Below are 10,449 nucleotides of genomic sequence, written 5' to 3'. Positions count from 1 at the left end.
ACCTTTGACCGCTCGGCCACGCTACAAATAGCTGCTATCTAAGACAAACTGAGGAGTGGAAAAAAATTATTGAGGCTCAATGGTTTTCATTATAAATGATATTGCCGATATATTTTATCTATGTGTACAATATATATATATATATACATTTAAATCTTCAAGAATATCTATTTAGAAGTGACATTCAAATCTTTGGCCCATGATTGCAAACTTGGAGAAAAATGCCTTTTATCATGCACACAAAACTTTGCAAAAATGTGCTCACTGTATGTTCATTCTTCCATGAAAACTTTGGAATTTTTCAAATCTATGATTATTTTCAAAAGAATTTGGGCCATTTTATGCTTAACAAAATATTTTTCAAGCAAGCAAAATGATAAAAAAAGAATTAAAACTGTTGCGACAAGTTTTTCGAAACTTTGCGCATCTTTGTGCTTTTACAAACTGCCACAAAATGTCCTGCTTTTTAAAACAGCACTGCTTGTCACTTACATTTCAAGTGTGATTTTACCACAAAACTGTCTTTTCTATTTGCATACTGTTGATCTTTCCAAATGATTTCACATCTAATCTTCACATCCTATATCCTCATCACTCGATATTTGGTATCATCTTCTTTTTAACTTTTGATTCGTTTTTGTTTCAAAGCCTCCCTTTTTCAGTGATTACAGAGTTATAATGTAACAGTAAGTTTTGTCTTGAAAATGTGGATGTCATTCTATGTTTACTAAGGCTTTCTAACAGATGTATTTTTATCAATATAGAATGTTACCTACTCCAAAATACTCTGTTTTAATAATATCAGAAAACACAAAATAAGAAGTACACAAAACAGATCAAATCTATGTGAAAACAAAACACGTAACCTCACTAAAATGTAATCTTGAAAATACAGACATGGCAGCGGTGGGATTTGAACCCACGCTTCTTGCGAGACTGGAGACCAAAATCAAGCACCTTTGACCGCTCGGCCACGCTACAAATAGCTGCTATCTAAGACAAACTGAGGAGTGGAAAAAAATTATTGAGGCTCAATGGTTTTCATTATAAATGATATTGCCGATATATTTTATCTATGTGTACAATATATATATATATATACATTTAAATCTTCAAGAATATCTATTTAGAAGTGACATTCAAATCTTTGGCCCATGATTGCAAACTTGGAGAAAAATGCCTTTTATCATGCACACAAAACTTTGCAAAAATGTGCTCACTGTATGTTCATTCTTCCATGAAAACTTTGGAATTTTTCAAATCTATGATTATTTTCAAAAGAATTTGGGCCATTTTATGCTTAACAAAATATTTTTCAAGCAAGCAAAATGATAAAAAAAGAATTAAAACTGTTGCGACAAGATTTTCGAAACTTTGCGCATCTTTGTGCTTTTACAAACTGCCACAAAATGTCCTGCTTTTTAAAACAGCACTGCTTGTCACTTACATTTCAAGTGTGATTTTACCACAAAACTGTCTTTTCTATTTGCATACTGTTGATCTTTCCAAATGATTTCACATCTAATCTTCACATCCTATATCCTCATCACTCGATATTTGGTATCATCTTCTTTTTAACTTTTGATTCGTTTTTGTTTCAAAGCCTCCCTTTTTCAGTGATTACAGAGTTATAATGTAACAGTAAGTTTTGTCTTGAAAATGTGGATGTCATTCTATGTTTACTAAGGCTTTCTAACAGATGTATTTTTATCAATATAGAATGTTACCTACTCCAAAATACTCTGTTTTAATAATATCAGAAAACACAAAATAAGAAGTACACAAAACAGATCAAATCTATGTGAAAACAAAACACGTAACCTCACTAAAATGTAATCTTGAAAATACAGACATGGCAGCGGTGGGATTTGAACCCACGCCTCTTGCGAGACTGGAGACCAAAATCAAGCACCTTTGACCGCTCGGCCACGCTACAAATAGCTGCTATCTAAGACAAACTGAGGAGTGGAAAAAAATTATTGAGGCTCAATGGTTTTCATTATAAATGATATTGCCGATATATTTTATCTATGTGTACAATATATATATATATATATACATTTAAATCTTCAAGAATATCTATTTAGAAGTGACATTCAAATCTTTGGCCCATGATTGCAAACTTGGAGAAAAATGCCTTTTATCATGCACACAAAACTTTGCAAAAATGTGCTCACTGTATGTTCATTCTTCCATGAAAACTTTGGAATTTTTCAAATCTATGATTATTTTCAAAAGAATTTGGGCCATTTTATGCTTAACAAAATATTTTTCAAGCAAGCAAAATGATAAAAAAAGAATTAAAACTGTTGCGACAAGATTTTCGAAACTTTGCGCATCTTTGTGCTTTTACAAACTGCCACAAAATGTCCTGCTTTTTAAAACAGCACTGCTTGTCACTTACATTTCAAGTGTGATTTTACCACAAAACTGTCTTTTCTATTTGCATACTGTTGATCTTTCCAAATGATTTCACATCTAATCTTCACATCCTATATCCTCATCACTCGATATTTGGTATCATCTTCTTTTTAACTTTTGATTCGTTTTTGTTTCAAAGAATCCCTTTTTCAGTGATTACAGAGTTATAATGTAACAGTAAGTTTTGTCTTGAAAATGTGGATGTCATTCTATGTTTACTAAGGCTTTCTAACAGATGTATTTTTATCAATATAGAATGTTACCTACTCCAAAATACTCTGTTTTAATAATATCAGAAAACACAAAATAAGAAGTACACAAAACAGATCAAATCTATGTGAAAACAAAACACGTAACCTCACTAAAATGTAATCTTGAAAATACAGACATGGCAGCGGTGGGATTTGAACCCACGCCTCTTGCAAGACTGGAGCCTAAATCCAGCGCCTTAGACCGCTCGGCCACGCTACCAATAGCTGCTATCTAAGACAAACTGAGGAGTGGAAAAAAATTATTGAGGCTCAATGGTTTTCATTATAAATGATATTGCCAATATATTTTATCTATGTGTACAATATATATATATATATATACATTTAAATCTTCAAGAATATCTATTTAGAAGTGACATTCAAATCTTTGGCCCATGATAGCAAACTTGGAGAAAAATGCCTTTTATCATGCACACAAAACTTTGCAAAAATGTGCTCACTGTATGTTCATTCTTCCATGAAAACTTTGGAATTTTTCAAATCTATGATTATTTTCAAAAGAATTTGGGCCATTTTATGCTTAACAAAATATTTTTCAAGCAAGCAAAATGATAAAAAAAGAACTAAAACTGTTGCGACAAGATTTTCGAAACTTTGCGCATCTTTGTGCTTTTTACAAACTGCCACAAAATGTCCTGCTTTTTAAAACAGCACTGCTTGTCACTTACATTTCAAGTGTGATTTTACCACAAAACTGTCTTTTCTATTTGCATACTGTTGATCTTTCCAAATGATTTCACATCTAATCTTCACATCCTATATCCTCATCACTCGATATTTGGTATCATCTTCTTTTTAACTTTTGATTCGTTTTTGTTTCAAAGCCTCCCTTTTTCAGTGATTACAGAGTTATAATGTAACAGTAAGTTTTGTCTTGAAAATGTGGATGTCATTCTATGTTTACTAAGGCTTTCTAACAGATGTATTTTTATCAATATAGAATGTTACCTACTCCAAAATACTCTGTTTTAATAATATCAGAAAATTACAAAATAAGAAGTTCACAAAACAGATCAAATCTATGTGAAAACAAAACACGTAACCCCACTAAAATGTAATCTTGAAAATACAGACATGGCAGCGGTGGGATTTGAACCCACGCCTCTTGCGAGACTGGAGCCTAAATCCAGCGCCTTAGACCGCTCGGCCACGCTACCAATAGCTGCTATCTAAGACAAACTGAGGAGTGGAAAAAAATTATTGAGGCTCAATGGTTTTCATTATAAATGATATTGCCAATATATTTTATCTATGTGTACAATATATATATATATATATACATTTAAATCTTCAAGAATATCTATTTAGAAGTGACATTCAAATCTTTGGCCCATGATTGCAAACTTGGAGAAAAATGCCTTTTATCATGCACACAAAACTTTGCAAAAATGTGCTCACTGTATGTTCATTCTTCCATGAAAACTTTGGAATTTTTCAAATCTATGATTATTTTCAAAAGAATTTGGGCCATTTTATGCTTAACAAAATATTTTTCAAGCAAGCAAAATGATAAAAAAAGAATTAAAACTGTTGCGACAAGATTTTCGAAACTTTGTGCATCTTTGTGCTTTTACAAACTGCCACAAAATGTCCTGCTTTTTAAAACAGCACTGCTTGTCACTTACATTTCAAGTGTGATTTTACCACAAAACTGTCTTTTCTATTTGCATACTGTTGATCTTTCCAAATGATTTCACATCTAATCTTCACATCCTATATCCTCATCACTCGATATTTGGTATCATCTTCTTTTTAACTTTTGATTCGTTTTTGTTTCAAAGCCTCCCTTTTTCAGTGATTACAGAGTTATAATGTAACAGTAAGTTTTGTCTTGAAAATGTGGATGTCATTCTATGTTTACTAAGGCTTTCTAACAGATGTATTTTTATCAATATAGAATGTTACCTACTCCAAAATACTCTGTTTTAATAATATCAGAAAACACAAAATAAGAAGTACACAAAACAGATCAAATCTATGTGAAAACAAAACACGTAACCTCACTAAAATGTAATCTTGAAAATACAGACATGGCAGCGGTGGGATTTGAACCCACGCCTCTTGCAAGACTGGAGCCTAAATCCAGCGCCTTAGACCGCTCGGCCACGCTACCAATAGCTGCTATCTAAGACAAACTGAGGAGTGGAAAAAAATTATTGAGGCTCAATGGTTTTCATTATAAATGATATTGCCGATATATTTTATCTATGTGTACAATATATATATATATATATATACATTTAAATCTTCAAGAATATCTATTTAGAAGTGACATTCAAATCTTTGGCCCATGATAGCAAACTTGGAGAAAAATGCCTTTTATCATGCACACAAAACTTTGCAAAAATGTGCTCACTGTATGTTCATTCTTCCATGAAAACTTTGGAATTTTCCAAATCTATGATTATTTTCAAAAGAATTTGGGCCATTTTATGCTTAACAAAATATTTTTCAAGCAAGCAAAATGATAAAAAAAGAACTAAAACTGTTGCGACAAGATTTTCGAAACTTTGCGCATCTTTGTGCTTTTTACAAACTGCCACAAAATGTCCTGCTTTTTAAAACAGTACTGCTTGTCACTTACATTTCAAGTGTGATTTTACCACAAAACTGTCTTTTCTATTTGCATACTGTTGATCTTTCCAAATGATTTCACATCTAATCTTCACATCCTATATCCTCATCACTCGATATTTGGTATCATCTTCTTTTTAACTTTTGATTCGTTTTTGTTTCAAAGCCTCCCTTTTTCAGTGATTACAGAGTTATAATGTAACAGTAAGTTTTGTCTTGAAAATGTGGATGTCATTCTATGTTTACTAAGGCTTTCTAACAGATGTATTTTTATCAATATAGAATGTTACCTACTCCAAAATACTCTGTTTTAATAATATCAGAAAATTACAAAATAAGAAGTTCACAAAACAGATCAAATCTATGTGAAAACAAAACACGTAACCCCACTAAAATGTAATCTTGAAAATACAGACATGGCAGCGGTGGGATTTGAACCCACGCCTCTTGCGAGACTGGAGCCTAAATCCAGCGCCTTAGACCGCTCGGCCACGCTACCAATAGCTGCTATCTAAGACAAACTGAGGAGTGGAAAAAAATTATTGAGGCTCAATGGTTTTCATTATAAATGATATTGCCAATATATTTTATCTATGTGTACAATATATATATATATATACATTTAAATCTTCAAGAATATCTATTTAGAAGTGACATTCAAATCTTTGGCCCATGATTGCAAACTTGGAGAAAAATGCCTTTTATCATGCACACAAAACTTTGCAAAAATGTGCTCACTGTATGTTCATTCTTCCATGAAAACTTTGGAATTTTTCAAATCTATGATTATTTTCAAAAGAATTTGGGCCATTTTATGCTTAACAAAATATTTTTCAAGCAAGCAAAATGATAAAAAAAGAATTAAAACTGTTGCGACAAGATTTTCGAAACTTTGTGCATCTTTGTGCTTTTACAAACTGCCACAAAATGTCCTGCTTTTTAAAACAGCACTGCTTGTCACTTACATTTCAAGTGTGATTTTACCACAAAACTGTCTTTTCTATTTGCATACTGTTGATCTTTCCAAATGATTTCACATCTAATCTTCACATCCTATATCCTCATCACTCGATATTTGGTATCATCTTCTTTTTAACTTTTGATTCGTTTTTGTTTCAAAGCCTCCCTTTTTCAGTGATTACAGAGTTATAATGTAACAGTAAGTTTTGTCTTGAAAATGTGGATGTCATTCTATGTTTACTAAGGCTTTCTAACAGATGTATTTTTATCAATATAGAATGTTACCTACTCCAAAATACTCTGTTTTAATAATATCAGAAAACACAAAATAAGAAGTACACAAAACAGATCAAATCTATGTGAAAACAAAACACGTAACCTCACTAAAATGTAATCTTGAAAATACAGACATGGCAGCTGTGGGATTTGAACCCATGCCTCTTGCAAGACTGGAGCCTAAATCCAGCGCCTTAGACCGCTCGGCCATGCTACCAATAGCTGCTATCTAAGACAAACTGAGGAGTGGAAAAAAATTATTGAGGCTCAATGGTTTTCATTATAAATGATATTGCCAATATATTTTATCTATGTGTACAATATATATATATATATACATTTAAATCTTCAAGAATATCTATTTAGAAGTGACATTCAAATCTTTGGCCCATGATTGCAAACTTGGAGAAAAATGCCTTTTATCATGCACACAAAACTTTGCAAAAATGTGCTCACTGTATGTTCATTCTTCCATGAAAACTTTGGAATTTTTCAAATCTATGATTATTTTCAAAAGAATTTGGGCCATTTTATGCTTAACAAAATATTTTTCAAGCAAGCAAAATGATAAAAAAAGAACTAAAACTGTTGCGACAAGATTTTCGAAACTTTGCGCATCTTTGTGCTTTTTACAAACTGCCACAAAATGTCCTGCTTTTTAAAACAGTACTGCTTGTCACTTACATTTCAAGTGTGATTTTACCACAAAACTGTCTTTTCTATTTGCATACTGTTGATCTTTCCAAATGATTTCACATCTAATCTTCACATCCTATATCCTCATCACTCGATATTTGGTATCATCTTCTTTTTAACTTTTGATTCGTTTTTGTTTCAAAGCCTCCCTTTTTCAGTGATTACAGAGTTATAATGTAACAGTAAGTTTTGTCTTGAAAATGTGGATGTCATTCTATGTTTACTAAGGCTTTCTAACAGATGTATTTTTATCAATATAGAATGTTACCTACTCCAAAATACTCTGTTTTAATAATATCAGAAAATTACAAAATAAGAAGTACACAAAACAGATCAAATCTATGTGAAAACAAAACACGTAACCTCACTAAAATGTAATCTTGAAAATACAGACATGGCAGCGGTGGGATTTGAACCCACGCCTCTTGCGAGACTGGAGCCTAAATCCAGCGCCTTAGACCGCTCGGCCACGCTACCAATAGCTGCTATCTAAGACAAACTGAGGAGTGGACAAAAATTATTGAGGCTCAATGGTTTTCATTATAAATGATATTGCCAATATATTTTATCTATGTGTACAATATATATATATATATATATATATATATACATTTAAATCTTCAAGAATATCTATTTAGAAGTGACATTCAAATCTTTGGCCCATGATTGCAAACTTGGAGAAAAATGCCTTTTATCATGCACACAAAACTTTGCAAAAATGTGCTCACTGTATGTTCATTCTTCCATGAAAACTTTGGAATTTTTCAAATCTATGATTATTTTCAAAAGAATTTGAGCCATTTTATGCTTAACAAAATATTTTTCAAGCAAGCAAAATGATAAAAAAAGAATTAAAACTGTTGCGACAAGATTTTCGAAACTTTGCGCATATTTGTGCTTTTTACAAACTGCCACAAAATGTCCTGCTTTTTAAAACAGCACTGCTTGTCACTTACATTTCAAGTGTGATTTTACCACAAAACTGTCTTTTCTATTTGCATACTGTTGATCTTTCCAAATGATTTCACATCTAATCTTCACATCCTATATCCTCATCACTCGATATTTGGTATCATCTTCTTTTTAACTTTTGATTCGTTTTTGTTTCAAAGCCTCCCTTTTTCAGTGATTACAGAGTTATAATGTAACAGTAAGTTTTGTCTTGAAAATGTGGATGTCATTCTATGTTTACTAAGGCTTTCTAACAGATGTATTTTTATCAATATAGAATGTTACCTACTCCAAAATACTCTGTTTTAATAATATCAGAAAACACAAAATAAGAAGTACACAAAACAGATCAAATCTATGTGAAAACAAAACACGTAACCTCACTAAAATGTAATCTTGAAAATACAGACATGGCAGCGGTGGGATTTGAACCCATGCCTCTTGCAAGACTGGAGCCTAAATCCAGCGCCTTAGACCGCTCGGCCATGCTACCAATAGCTGCTATCTAAGACAAACTGAGGAGTGGAAAAAAATTATTGAGGCTCAATGGTTTTCATTATAAATGATATTGCCGATATATTTTATCTATGTGTACAATATATATATATATATATACATTTAAATCTTCAAGAATATCTATTTAGAAGTGACATTCAAATCTTTGGCCCATGATAGCAAACTTGGAGAAAAATGCCTTTTATCATGCACACAAAACTTTGCAAAAATGTGCTCACTGTATGTTCATTCTTCCATGAAAACTTTGGAATTTTCCAAATCTATGATTATTTTCAAAAGAATTTGGGCCATTTTATGCTTAACAAAATATTTTTCAAGCAAGCAAAATGATAAAAAAAGAACTAAAACTGTTGCGACAAGATTTTCGAAACTTTGCGCATCTTTGTGCTTTTTACAAACTGCCACAAAATGTCCTGCTTTTTAAAACAGCACTGCTTGTCACTTACATTTCAAGTGTGATTTTACCACAAAACTGTCTTTTCTATTTGCATACTGTTGATCTTTCCAAATGATTTCACATCTAATCTTCACATCCTATATCCTCATCACTCGATATTTGGTATCATCTTCTTTTTAACTTTTGATTCGTTTTTGTTTCAAAGCCTCCCTTTTTCAGTGATTACAGAGTTATAACGTAACAGTAAGTTTTGTCTTGAAAATGTGGATGTCATTCTATGTTTACTAAGGCTTTCTAACAGATGTATTTTTATCAATATAGAATGTTACCTACTCCAAAATACTCTGTTTTAATAATATCAGAAAACACAAAATAAGAAATACACAAAACAGATCAAATCTATGTGAAAACAAAACACGTAACCTCACTAAAAATGTAATCTTGAAAATACGCCTCTTGCGAGACTGGAGACCAAAATCAATCACCTTTGACCGCTCGGCCACGCTAACAATAGCTGCTATCTAAGACAAACTGAGGAGTGGAAAAAAATTATTGAGGCTCAATGGTTTTCATTATAAATGATATTGCCGATATATTTTATCTATGTGTACAATATATATATATATATATATACATTTAAATCTTCAAGAATATCTATTTAGAAGTGACATTCAAATCTTTGGCCCATGATTGCAAACTTGGAGAAAAATGCCTTTTATCATGCACACAAAACTTTGCAAAAATGTGCTCACTGTATGTTCATTCTTCCATGAAAACTTTGGAATTTTTCAAATCTATGATTATTTTCAAAAGAATTTGGGCCATTTTATGCTTAACAAAATATTTTTCAAGCAAGCAAAATGATAAAAAAAGAACTAAAACTGTTGCGACAAGATTTTCGAAACTTTGTGCATCTTTGTGCTTTTACAAACTGCCACAAAATGTCCTGCTTTTTAAAACAGTACTGCTTGTCACTTACATTTCAAGTGTGATTTTACCACAAAACTGTCTTTTCTATTTGCATACTGTTGATCTTTCCAAATAATTTCACATCTAATCTTCACATCCTATATCCTCATCACTCGATATTTGGTATCATCTTCTTTTTAACTTTTGATTCGTTTTTGTTTCAAAGCCTCCCTTTTTCAGTGATTACAGAGTTATAATGTAACAGTAAGTTTTGTCTTGAAAATGTGGATGTCATTCTATGTTTACTAAGGCTTTCTAACAGATGTATTTTTATCAATATAGAATGTTACCTACTCCAAAATACTCTGTTTTAATAATATCAGAAAATTACAAAATAAGAAGTACACAAAACAGATCAAATCTATGTGAAAACAAAACACGTAACCTCTCTAAAATGTAATCTTGAAAATACAGACA

General features: G+C 31.7%; 5 non-coding genes across 5 annotated transcripts; all 5 read right to left on the bottom strand.

Annotated features, from left to right (window-relative positions):
* Positions 1–2,810: 2,810 nt before the first annotated feature.
* On the bottom strand, positions 2,811–2,892 carry TRNAL-UAG (transfer RNA leucine (anticodon UAG)). The gene has a single exon. It is a non-coding gene; the product is annotated as a tRNA-Leu (tRNA).
* An 876-nt stretch (positions 2,893–3,768) lies between these two features.
* On the bottom strand, positions 3,769–3,850 carry TRNAL-UAG (transfer RNA leucine (anticodon UAG)). Its single transcript has one exon. It is a non-coding gene; the product is annotated as a tRNA-Leu (tRNA).
* Positions 3,851–4,724: 874 nt separating this feature from the next.
* TRNAL-UAG (transfer RNA leucine (anticodon UAG)) lies at positions 4,725–4,806 on the bottom strand. Its single transcript has one exon. It is a non-coding gene; the product is annotated as a tRNA-Leu (tRNA).
* An 878-nt stretch (positions 4,807–5,684) lies between these two features.
* Positions 5,685–5,766, bottom strand: TRNAL-UAG (transfer RNA leucine (anticodon UAG)). Its single transcript has one exon. It is a non-coding gene; the product is annotated as a tRNA-Leu (tRNA).
* A 1,828-nt stretch (positions 5,767–7,594) lies between these two features.
* TRNAL-UAG (transfer RNA leucine (anticodon UAG)) lies at positions 7,595–7,676 on the bottom strand. The gene has a single exon. It is a non-coding gene; the product is annotated as a tRNA-Leu (tRNA).
* Between the last annotated feature and the right edge of the window lie 2,773 nt (positions 7,677–10,449).

Source organism: Ascaphus truei, unplaced genomic scaffold, assembly GCF_040206685.1.
Source record: "Ascaphus truei isolate aAscTru1 unplaced genomic scaffold, aAscTru1.hap1 HAP1_SCAFFOLD_97, whole genome shotgun sequence".
NCBI lineage: Eukaryota > Metazoa > Chordata > Amphibia > Anura > Ascaphidae > Ascaphus > Ascaphus truei.
This window is presented reverse-complemented; position numbering and strand designations above follow the sequence as displayed.